Below are 12,380 nucleotides of genomic sequence, written 5' to 3'. Positions count from 1 at the left end.
TGAGGACACTATCGCCTCCATGCAATATATATAGTCTCGTCCAAGGAGTAAGTTATACACCAAGGGTCCCTGGACGACCATGACGTTCATATGAACTGTCTTCCCTTTCAATGTAATGGGAACATTGGGGAGAATCCCTAACGGGTGACTGGTTCCTTTATCAAAACCCGATAGATTTCTCATCTCAGGTAAAAGCGCCGGGGAACCCAGTGCTTTCCAAGAAATAGAGGAAAGGATACTCACAGATGCCCCTTCATCAATGATAGTTCCAGCCATCACCATTCTGTAGATTTGGACGATGATTCTGAATGGGATACTGGCTGGTAACCGGGGTTTGCCTAGTTGATTCCAATTAAAGGATACAACTAGGTTGCTTGGTGGTGGGACCGAATACACGGCCGGATACGACCCTGACGATGTTCCTTCCTGCGATAAAGGAATGGGCGCATTGCCCTGATGCTCATCAGAGTCTGTGTTGATGAAAAGAATATGGACGGTGTCATCCTTATCCTCTTCAGTGAGGGTGTCATTTGAAGATGAGTCTTCAATGACGGAGTCATTTGAGGATGAAACCTCTGAAGGAAGAACCGGGTCAACTGCCGTTTCGACCTTTAGACTTTCGTCTGGTCTGGATTCAACAGGTTCATTCTCAATGACTGACACTTCAGCTGACCACTTGAGCGGGCCAGCTGGATTTTCAACTATCGAGGGATTAGGCACGAGTTTTTGGTATCCAGGAGGAAGTCGTAACGGTGATACCGGACGATCTTCCAAAACCCTCTTCGCCTCATCTAAGAATGGACATCGGTGGATGGTGTGATCGCCTTCACACAACATACAGGGTGATCTTGGTCTCCCTTTTCGTCCTTCACTCTCGCTAGTTGACGGACTGCAATCAACATGGCTACCAGAGGTTGATGCTACCAGATTGTGCAACCTGGGGGACCAGTCCCTTAGTATCCGGGGAATACAAGGAAAATCACGATGGAAGTGGGTCCCTTTGCAAATGACACATGGCGATTTAGGCCCGGTCGGTGCAGTGTGTGGATTTTTGTCAGATGTCTTTTGCTTGCCCCCAGTCGCCTTCGCCATAGGCCCCTTCTGCTTCTTTTCTTTCTTCTTCTTTTTCTTCTTCTCCATGGGAGGCTGACTTTTGCCGGCTCTACCTTGCGAAGATGAAGGATCAGAGGAAGAATTGTAAGAAGTGGAAGGCTGGTGGGTAGTTCTAGACTGGTCTGACTGTTGATTCGACTGCTCAGGATTAGTGGTGATCTGAACTACATTAGTTGAAAAGAGCCATACAGGTAGGCCAATTGTCAATCCTGGAAGTGACAATGTGGCCATATGAGGCGCACCAACATCTCCCCAAGAGGAGAAGGGATTGGGACTTCCACCAAGGTGACTTCCTTGGTTGGTGGGCTCCATACTTTTCAACTGAAAGATCAACGTGGGAATAACAGGTGATTATGTTCCGATTAAAATAAATTTTATTAACGACGCTTTAGACACAACTTTGCTTTTTCATGTTTTAAGAGTCGAGAAAAAGCTAAAGATGACTCTAGTCTCCTTCGATGTTTTAACGAGCCCGAAGTGACAAATGCTCGGATGGAATTTTTCAGTTATAGAGTTTGAAAAAGGCCAAAAGAAACTTCTCTGGAGTTCTAGGCAGAGGGTGTGCCAAACTTTTCGCGAAACCACAGAATACGTTTTACGGTACGGGTGGTCGATCTTTGTGAATGCTGTGTTCACTGCATCGCGATCAGTAGGGCGGCCGACACGGCTTCCTATGGATAAAGGCTTTGTTCCTATAGGGGTCTCCCAATATATACGCGACGGTACGTGGGAGCACAAGTCCGTATTAGTGCCACCGACTCTCAGGAGGAATCACCCACCTTCGTAGAGATCGACAATCACTATGTTTAACGATGCCGGAACACGTCTCTACCTAGACCTCTATGTGTTTGCGTTATGTTACAAAGCGTTGTTATGTAAATTTAATTTATTTTAATGTTGATCTTGTTTAGCAGTTTGCCTTTAAGGATCACCACGAGATGTATGTAACAAATTCCTGAATGCAGTCTAAGATGAGAAGCAAACTTTTCAATCTTTCAACTTTGAAAATCTTAACTACTGAGGGAGAAGAAAGGCAAATCTTTTCACACAGATCATAGAGCACACACTAATGCAATTTTTTCCTAAATCAGCATGCAAACAGTCAAATGCAAAATGCACAATGCATGTATTTTCTTTTCCCTTTCTTAATGTTGATGTATTACAAAAAGAAAGTTGTTATATAACTTTGATTTCGATTTCAAGCGAAAGTAAACAAGCTAGTCCAAAATCAAAAGACACCTTAAGATTCACTTGTTTAATCACTGGAAATACATGAAATCAAACCATAATGACGAAAGTAAAAAGACTAATCAGCTATGGACAGCAAACAAGCTAACTCTTTAGACCAGCAAAATTCCTAACACAGGTTCAGATCTAAGAGGCCAAAGCAAGACTAGTACACTTTCGTTATGGGAAATTGTAAATGATGTAAGAAATACAAAAGAACAAGTACAATTTCGTTATATAACAGAGGCGAAATGATGGCAAGTAAGGTTGGTTTCAGAACAGGTACAAGACTGGTAACTGGCTGCAAAATCTATAGGGAAAACAGGCAAGAAAAAGGGAGGAAACCCCAAATGCACAAGGCAAAATTGGGCCAACGCAGGTGCTGCTCAGCCAGTCTGGATCTCAGCGCAGGTAGCCCCTTCGGGACCTGCGTTGCAAAGCAGGTAGCCTGTGTACTACCTGCTTTGGAAAACGAAAGTTACGTTTTCTCAGTTTCCGGGTCACAATTTTCTCAAAAATTCACAGTTTTTGCTCAAATCAGAAGCTATCAGTCAAGCACACACTAAGGGATGACAAGGAAGATGAAAAGCTATCACTAAGAGCTTACAAGGATCCTCGTAGATCAGCTCTTCAAATCATGAACATGCTCATAAATGAGCTAGAGTAGCTACCCTCTACTTCGCTTTTGATATAGTCAAAAGCTTTTCGATTTGGTAATCTTTTGTTCAGGAAATGAATAGCAAAATACTACAAACAATCAAACAGATACGATCCCCAGCGGAGTCGCCAGTTTGTTGTAGGGAAAAGTATCCGACTCGGATGACCCTATCCCACTCTAAGGGTGATATTACCTCAGCAACAACTGTAAAGAAAACTACTTAAGATTTACTTCTTTACGAAAGCAAGAGAGAATGAGGAAATGCACTAACCATTGCCTTGCGCTTAATGTCGAATCCAAACTCTTCTCTTTGCTGCTTGCTCCCAGCTCCTTGCTCTTTTACTGGCCTAGCTACAATGAGATCCTGCAAAATAACAAAGAAGGAAACTACAAGAAGCATGCAATCGTAACTGATTCACGGATTAGCATAAATCAAATATACAATTATCACAATACATTATTGAAACAAGTGCATATAGAAGAACCTCAATAGCTTTTATTAATAGAAGAAGTAAAGTTCTGAGAGAGTTACAACCATTGAAGGCCCCAATCCAGCAACACCTCCCAGCAGAAAGAATTTCTCCTCTTCACCTCCTTCAAGCAATCACCCAATAGTTCTATAGTGAAACCAACAGCATATCATTACTTTGCACAAAATTCCAGCCTCCTGAGCTCATAGGAGAGAGCTCAATATATAGATGAATTGAGAAAGGATGAGTCAGCTTGCAACTGATGTGTAGTTGCCTTGTGTCCTCTCTCTCTTCAGTTGATCTTCAGTTCTTGAGTCCACTTGGAGAACCTTGCTTCCACTTGGAGAAACAGAGCCTCTGACTCATCACAAGGCGAAATCCCTGATCCAAGTGTCATTTTTGGAAGATTCCAGAGCAATGACTCAGTGTGCCACTTGTCCCATCTCGCTCAGCGCAGGTGGCCTTTGTTCTACCTGCTTTGCAACGCAGGTACACCATGGAGGAGTTGAGTTTCAGCGCAGAAGCCTAGTGGAGCACCTGCTTTGATTTCAGGATTTCTTGTTTTTGAGTGTTTTCAGGTGGAGAACTGATCTGAGAGCTGTTGGTTTGCTGACCTTGTTCCTCTAGGGGTAGGAACATCATGTTTAGGGACTTTGGATCCCTTGGATTATTGACAATTCATGTCTGATGCTGCAAGGCACAAAATTGTCTATAACACAGTTCTTTGTGTCAAAAGAGCAAGATGAATAGAGGAGGAAGAAATAAGGAGAATGATCCTCTTACCCACATCATGGATCTATCTCTAAGGTAGAAAGGCATCAAAAGGATTTGGGTGAAGAAAGAGGAGATAAAAGAGAAGGTTCCTCTACCAATGTGCAACAGAGAAGAAGCCCAAACAGTGGAAAATAAGGAGTTGGAGTTAAATTCTTATGTTAGGACTCGTCATTGAAGGTATAGAGGAAGAAGGAGGATGATCTTCTCAGGGGGAGTAGATCTTTGTTGTATTTACTGAAGGAAGAGAATGGCCTCAAGGGAGGCCGAATAAGTCAGATGCAGGAAGCCAAAGAGAATAAACAAAAAGGTGCATCTCATTGATGAAGGTATGGTTGTGTTTTCTTGTTGATATCAAGAATAAATTGGTTTATTTTGAATGTATCGATATTGAAAAGTAGAAGCACATCCAACATGAAGAGTACACCACAATATCTTATGTTTTGGGAAGAACATGGCCTATAATGGAAGTGTGGAATGACAAGAAGCTCACAGTCAAGTCAGGTCCACATGATCAGTCCCCACGCAGAGGCAAGAAATCTATTGTAGGAGATCAAGGAGCATTGACTTACCAGGAGCTTCTCTAATAAGGAGTAGCAAGCAACAATGGGCAGCCTCCGAAAGGGAGATTGCTGAGGAAATGATAGGTTTTCATTTTGGGTGAAATACGCATATTTCATGTAAGTTGTGAGTTTTATTATGCATAGCAGTCTTGTGTTCATGAAACACAATTGGTGCAATAGTTTCATGTCACTTAACCTTCAATTGGTATCACTATGTAAATTGGTTGTGTTGGGCTCATGATGAGTGACCTTGTGTGCAAATGGAAATTTCATTTTTACAAAGGAAATATTAGAGTTTAACATGTACAATTCTCCATTTGTATCATTTCCTATCGTGCAATTGGTATAAGAAGCAATCCCTATTGTATGAGATGATCTCAAGGAAAGAAACTGATAAACTCAAATAATGTGAGGATAGTCTTGGAAGAAGCAACAAAAACGAAGAAGTGCAAGCCAAAATTCATCATCATTAATTGGTATTTGTAGCAACAATAATACCATGATCATTTTAATGGCTATCAATCCTTTTGATAAAAAATATGAATTAGTGGAGAGGGTTCTCAACCAACATCCATAAGGTGTCCAAAAATAGAGGCATTAAAATCATAGGAAGTATGTTTTCGGGGGAGCATATCAAATATAGCAAGCTTATGGAGTGGCAACAACGAAAGTCCTGGAAGAGATATCTGCCAAGCCGAATGCACATCTCAATAGCTAGACTCTAGTCTTCATAGCCAAGTTATTGCACGGGGAGAAAAGGGCATGTTGTAGCCCATTTCCATTGATGTCAAAGGGGGAGAGAAGTTGTGGAGTAGCTGTGATGGCCTATGCAGAAGAAAGAAGGTCATTGGTGTATCACACAATGAGATGTGTCAAAGTAGCATGAGGTTTTCCCATCACATGAGGAGAAGGATGGAGTGTTTCCATCGAAGCTAAAGTGGTAGATCATTAGACAATTGGCATTGTCTGGATGGCTATGTTAACACCCAGGTTGTTCCCTATGACTCCCAAGGGAATACGGTCGGGGTAACCACTAACCAAGCTTTGGATTATAGTCTCTAGCCAAACTGTAATCAGAGAGGGCTCTCTCCTTAAGATTTATCTCTGTTTTGTGAGGATTTTAGACTAGTTATGAAGTGAGGGTTTGGTTTGAATATTGGTTGAATGATATCTTTCAATACCTAAGATGTAGTGTTCAGACAGTTTTAATTCATTGGGCAATGGAGTCTAGAGCTGAGAATTGTTTGAAATGCTTAAGTGGGAGTGTTCATACTGCAGGGCCTATTGGGTATTCCAACAAACAAACTTAAAACTGTGGTGATGATGTATGATTAGCCAATGGAAAGCAATTAAGAATTTTCCACTAAGCTAGTGGTGTGAAAGTGAAGTATATTGCACAGGAGAAAACTTGAATTCCTGAAACAAGGGTCACTGTGAAACATATATTCTGAAAGTGAAGCAATTAAGAATTACACTTATCAAGATTATAACTGAAGAAAAAATTCATTAACAACATAGATTGAGCTCAGGGTATTTCATGAATAAATCCTGAAGCTATTCTTTTTCTTTGCTGCTAAATACTAGGACTTAGAAACATGTATGGATTGTAAAAGACTGAAACACATAACAAAGAGAGTTACAGAAGACTTATTGTATTGTGAGATGCACAGGGATCCTGCAACTTTTAACAAACACCATGAACGCATTCAAACAACTCAGAACTTGAGAGATTCCATCACTTCTTTTATTAAACTCTGAATAAATTATAGCATAGGATCTCTTCAAGAGGAAATAAACAACCCCTGCAAGCTTATGCGAGGGGGAATTTATACAATCGGTTCCAAAATATCTAAACCACTGAGTTATCTGATAATTAAATACGTTACCAAATTTTACAAAATATCAGAAAAGCAGTTACTGCTGCTATTAATACAAAATGAATGACCTTTATATCTGTCAGGAGATACTTTGACCCTTGGAGACCACTTAGTCGGTCTGAAGGTTCTGCTTTAATGCGGAAAAATGTGCCTTTATGGCTGTTGTGCTGTAGCTTTTCGGCCCTGCTGTCTGCAGCTGTCACTAATGCTTTAGTGGCCGGATCTTTCTGCTGATTTGGCTCAGCCCATTCCTCTCTCATCCACCGTGTATGCATCACTTTTTCTGAAGGTGATGACTTATGTTTTTTGCTGAAAACTGTGCTGGAAGCCTTTAGATTTACAATATCTTTTGTATCATGCTAGTCCACCATTCCTGTGTGGGCAATTGATGTCTAAGAATTGCATCCAAAGTCTCATCTGCCTCTGTGTATTTACAGAAATTGGGAGGCACTTCAAACAGGTGTTTAATTTCATTCATTATAAAGAATAAATTCTCTACCCTGTTGTAGAGACTTTGTCCTGTAGCTGGCCCTGTTTCCTCTGAGGTGCTGGGCCTTTCAGTGATCTGATTTGTGGCGAATGTGTTGACCCTCTTGGCATACTGCTCAAGTGTAAGTAGCCTTCCTGCGTTGTTCAGTAAGCCAGGGAGACCTCTGTTTTGCAATGCCACAAATTTGTCCATGAATCTGTTGACCTCTGTCTGCATGTCCTGGGTCCTTCTCTCTAGTGTCTGCACCAGGTTTCTTAGTGTTAGGACCCTCTTCACTAATAAAATAGTCTCAGTCCTATTGGATATTCCCATAGTAGCTAACTGAGCACTTGTTCTGTTGTTAAGCACATTGATCATTCTATTGGCAACCTCAGGCATATTGCCTAGAGATTCCCTTGATCTCTGGATTTCCCTCTGTGCTTTTGCAATGAGCTTTAACTGCTCATGAGTTGTTTCAATATACTGCCATTGATCAGTGATAGATTGGCCAATATTGGCCCATAGCACTGTCTTGATCTCAGCCACTACTTTATCCAGTTTGAGCTCCTTCTCCAGCTCCTTTATCCTGTCTTTGAGGGCTTTTATTTACCTGACCTTTTCTGCCACAGTCTGCTTGGATTTATCATACCTCTCATTGAGCTTGGCTAGACACTCCCTGGCCTCATTTAGCTCTGCCATTTGGGCTTCCAGGGCTTGTATTTCATTCTTGAGCTTCTGCATGTCCAGGCTTGGAGCCTGCTCTGTTGTTGTTGGTGCAATTGCTGATGTAGATGGTGCTGTCTTTTCAGTAGGAGGAGCTGTGGTCTGAGGAGTTTCCTGCAGGTTAATTATTTCTGGAGGAGGCTGAGATGATTTACCTCCTTCCTTTTGCTGTAATGATGCTTGCAATGCTGCCTGTGCAGCCTCTGATTCACCCAGATTTTCTTGAGTCTGGATTAGTTGTTTATATAAAGACACCAGCAAAGCTGTCGCATCTTGATCATGTCTTAGCTGGGCAGCTTCATCTATTTGAGGGTGAATTGTTGCTGGGATTTTGATCTTTCTCCTCAAAGCTACCATGTCTGCATCCCTCAATTTCAATATTTCTTGTATGCCCTTGATGTCCTTGGGATCATGTCCAATCTCTATGATTATGTCTTCTAAGGCCCTGATCCTGTTATCCTTTGCTTGAGAGGATGCTCTCTCCAACTCAAGTTGGGCAGCTGTATTATTTAGGCTATTTTCTAGCCTGTAGTTATCCAGTGTCTTGTCTGCCAAGGAGGCATACACCATCTCACCCGTTTGTTTATGCAATTCGATTTTATCGATTGGGTGGATGTCCTTGGCAAGGACCTCAAGATTGGTCCTCAAGTAGTCTGAAGGGGACTGTGGCTGCAATGCAGTTGGCATGAAGTGACTCATGATCATTTTGCCTTCATTAACATCATATGCAGACATGAGCCTTTGCTGGTTGGTGGGAGCCATTTTCAACAAATGATTATATAGTTGTATCTTTATTGGCTCATTCCTCCTCTTTATGTCAATGAACTGTTGTTTGATGCTCAGTTCACCTTCTCTCTGCTGGCTTGAGGGGATGACTTCTCCTCCCATCATCCTCTCTTGTTCCTGCTGGAAGGAACTTGCTGAGACCTCCAGACTTGGTGGGCCCATGCCCAAAGATTGCCCCAAAGGCATTTCCTCTTCTGAAAGGGGATTCATTCTGTGTCTTTTCTCCCCTTGAGTCGTTGTTGTTGTGAGGGGAGTCTCTCTGTCCCTCTTTCTGCTTATGTCTTCTTTTTGTGGGGTTTGGAGGACTCAGGCCTCCACTGTCGTTTCTGGCCTAGGAGGCACCGTGTCCTGAGCCTGCTGCTCAGTGGAAATTGGGGCTTCAACTGCCTTTTCTTACTGTAATGGCTACTCTTTCTCTTGCTGCCCCTCTTGTTGCGGTTGTACCTATTGTTGTTGCTGATGTGCCTCCCCATGAGGTGGCTGTTCTAGTTCCATCTCCTTTTCTTTGCCTTTGCTTGAGGTTTGCTCAGTAGCTTTAACCGCTTGCTGATTTGCTGTGGAGGAAGATGCAGCTGCTCCCACTTGAGTGCTTGGAAGAGTAAACACCTGTGCACAAAGATCCAAGTCAGCCATCTTTTGGATATTTCTAACTGCTCTTTGATTTAATTCTTCTTGTGTAGCAGCCTCCTCTAAGGTTCCCCTCCTCCATTTTACTTGATTTGCATATTTTTCTATGTGAGGCAACCTTACATGGTCATAACCAGACAGCCTATACTTGACCCTTCTTAGAGTTATGAAGTGATTGGGGTCATAAGGTTTCCAAAGGAAACTGGTCTGTAGGCCAAGGGATCCTAACATGCTGTCGGATTCTTGCCAACCTTCCTCCCTTTTGTTGTAGATGAAGTGGCCTAATTGGTTTCTGACCTTGAGTTGTGCTTTCTTGCCTCTGCTTGAAAAGTGCAACACATCAGCATTCCCAAATTGCCTGAAGTATTCCAGGGCAAACAATCTCATGGGCACATATCTGGGCAATATGTATGGGGGCAGCTCACACCCATATATTCTGATGACTGTGTGGTGTTGGTAATAATACCAATCCCCAATGTTGTATGCCTTGGACAGCTGAAGAATCCTCTGCATCTCATCAGTTAGCCTAGGAGGAGGTGAGCTCATGAGCAGAGACATGGCTGGGTGGATGAAGAGGTCTATAAATTCACAATAGGTGTATGGAGAAACAGATCTGGAGTGGAAGGCAGAGGACCAATACACCACTGACCTTGGATTTCCTTGTGCATCCACTCTCTTCATAGCAAAGTGGAACTTCTCATGTTGATAATACAAAATCAAGTGGTAGATGTAGGAGGTGTATCTGAACACCATTTCTCTTGGTAAGTTCATCAATTTCTCATGTATTTTGTCAGATATGTAAGTGGCATAGTCATAGCAGATTGGAGACTTGCCAGGGGAAAACATGAGCATCATCACCAGCACAGTCTCATCAACAAATTCAATAGAATTATAGCCCATAATGAGACTGATCATGTCTACAAGGTCCCTGCTCAATTGGTTTAGGTAAACATGAGAAATGGGAGGGTACTTCACTGTGTCAGAGTCAATATATAATTGATTTATCTTGGTGATCTAGGCATCTGTCAATTTGGCTCCTTGCTTTGTCAGATCAGCCAGTGATAAAGGGACTAATTTCTTCTCAGTTTTGAAATGGAGCATCTCTCTGATGGCTTCAGGGGTGACATAGAAAACAACTGAGCCTGAAGGGTCAATCACAACCCTCTGAGTGGCGTCGTAGGATTCAGCACATAGGTGGATCAGGTCAGGAAACTGGTTGACCTGAGGGAGTTTGAATAGAGGGAGGAAAGAATCCCAAATGCCCAATACATCTGTTCCAGCCTCATGTTTAATCCTCAACTCATTCAGCAAATGAATGTGGTACTTGTTGTGCATTAGCATTTCTTCTGTTATCTGATAATCCAGGTCTGCTAGAGGCTGCCACTCCAATTGTCTCTGAGGGGAATTTAGAGGAGCAATATTCAATGCTACAGGAGCTACTGGTGGATCCATGGTTACTTTTAGGATTTATGTCGTTTATAAACTGGTGTTACTGTGCAGAGAAACACCACAGAGTTTTATTTGAACAGAAAGGTAAATTACTGAGGGACAGAGGATAAATGGTCAATTGCAGCAATTGAAATACTGCTTAAAGGATGGATAAGACAAATGTCTGGTCTTAAACTCTTTTTCTCAGCAAATTGGTACAGCTTGGGTTACCATTTCGCGATTGCGCGAACAGAATGTAGTTATTAGTAAAAAACTCGGGCAAACAAGGCTCAACCGGTGAATTTTGACCTTAGAGTGTAAATGGGGGCTAGGCACAGGGGATTTGCCGGTGAATTATAAGTTTCGCAGTGTTTTAAGCTTTCTTGGCAATTTACAGACGAAACCAGGTGCAGGAGGGATTCACAAGGATAAATACCTGGTATACAGAGAACAATGGACATGAATGCAGGTGGAAATGGCGCGCCAACGGTCTCCAGGTCGAGTTCAACAGGTTGGTGCGCAGTTGGACGTAAAAACCATGCAGAAAAACAACAGCGTTTTTGGCAAAAAGTGCAAAAAACACGAAATTTTGGCCAAAATATGGATTTTTGGAACATTGGCGCCTTTTTTGGATGATGTCAGCATGACGTCATCAGGTGGGGTCAAGGTCGGATGACGTCAGCATGACATCATCGGGTGACGTGGCAGCATAAGAGAGGTCCACGGGGATGGTGAGGTGGTAGACAGGTGGAGCAATGGCGGACGGGGCGTACCGACGCGGCGCTGACTTAGCAGTGATGCTGGTAGTGACGTAGGCAGGAAGGATTAACCGAAACCGGAAGTGGTTAGCGGCTTCATATCGCACCGCCTTCCATACGGAAGCGGAATTGTCAGAGGTACCTCCGATACGATGTGGGGGTGACGCGTGGCAGAGGGCTGACGTCACCCTCTGACAGATATCGAAAGGTATCTTTTGGACGTCGGGGCCGGTCCGATATGTACGAGGGCCGTCGGATGAAAAGGGCCTGATCCGACGGTCGACGGATCGTTGAGCTGGCCGGACGATACGGATGCGGGCGGGATTAAAATAATATTTCTTTCAAAATTTGCGCCCGGCGGGACCTTTGGGAATTTAGCGATTCATATGGTTTTTTCAATGTTTTTACAAAAATGCGCATAGCGCTAAGACTTTGGGTAAACGGGAACAAGTGGGTTTTTGTATGCTTTTTGCAAATAAAGAGGGTTATGGGTAAAAAGGGGTTTTTTACTAGGTTTTTTAGCAAATGACGGGGTTAATGGTTTGGATAACTTCTGAAGGGGGACAAGGGGTAGGGTTTGGGTTCTTAAAGTGACCGGATGTCACTTTAATCCCTGACTGTGAACATATGGCTATAGTGCCAAGGGGAAGGGGTATTTATAGCATGCTTGGGGTTTATACACCATAGTGTTTATAATAGTAGGGAAAAGGGGAACATAGGGGATTTAGATAATAAGAAGTTAGGGGTTAGTAAGAGTGGGGGAAGGGGTGAAACACTAAGTTTTGTATGAAATCAACTTAGTATAGGAAGTAGATCAAAATGAAAAGAATTTTTAGACAAGAAATGTGGCTCTAAAGGAAACCAGAACCAACATAAAACCTTGAATTTTTTCCTGAACATCACTGGTGTA

This window comes from Pinus tabuliformis, chromosome 3_2 (assembly GCF_031772625.1).
Source record: "Pinus tabuliformis cultivar Carrire ecotype Pingquan chromosome 3_2, CPIR1, whole genome shotgun sequence".
In the NCBI taxonomy this organism is placed as follows: domain Eukaryota; kingdom Viridiplantae; phylum Streptophyta; class Pinopsida; order Pinales; family Pinaceae; genus Pinus; species Pinus tabuliformis.
This window is presented reverse-complemented; position numbering follows the sequence as displayed.